Source organism: Portunus trituberculatus, chromosome 38 (assembly GCF_017591435.1).
Source record: "Portunus trituberculatus isolate SZX2019 chromosome 38, ASM1759143v1, whole genome shotgun sequence".
Classification (NCBI taxonomy): Eukaryota; Metazoa; Arthropoda; class Malacostraca; order Decapoda; family Portunidae; genus Portunus; species Portunus trituberculatus.
Genome location: NC_059292.1, coordinates 1,604,159 through 1,605,000, shown reverse-complemented (window position 1 = coordinate 1,605,000; position 842 = coordinate 1,604,159).

The window sequence follows — 842 nt, the reverse complement described above, 5'->3', positions numbered from 1 at the left end:
TAGCTCCTAGTAACATTGTGACACGCTAGTATTGCACAGCATTATTACCATGCCTAGTACTTATTGACCGCCATGTTACACCACCACCACAACATTGCCGAGTCACTTCCTAGAGCTGACTTGTGCTGGTCAGTGAGTGGTGCTGCTCTTGGTGAGTGTGGAGCACCTATGTGGCTCCTCTTCAGAAATCAAGGAAAAGCATCAGAACAGAAGAGAACAAGATGTCGCTTGAGGCTCCCTTATACCCAACACACACACACACACACACACACACACACACACACACACACACACACACACACACACCGCGAAGTATGATGGTTAGCACGCTCAGCTCATAATCGAGAGGGCCCGGGTTCGAGTCCCGGGAAGCAGGGAGGCAAATGGGCAAGCCTCTTAATGTGTGGGGTGTGTTCACCTAGCAGTAAATGGGTACGGGATGTAACTCGAGGGGTTGTGGCCTCGCTGTCCCGTGTGGAGTGTGTTGTGGTCTCAGTCCTACCCGAAGATCGGTCTATGACCTCTGAGCTCGCTCCGTAATGAGGAAGATTGGCTGGGTGACCAGCAGACGACCGTGGTGAATACACACACACACACACACACACACACACACACACACACACACACACACACACACACACACACACACACACACACACACACACACACACTCCACAGCGTGATTGGTATCTATGTGCACCATAAGTTGAGAGGGCAGTGTCATGACGGTGCTCAATTGACACTCACTATACATCTTCTGCTGGAGAGGAACATGCAGACACGAGGACATTTTTATAATTATCGATTGAATGTCCTCCCCCGCTCACCCCCAAAAGATAGAT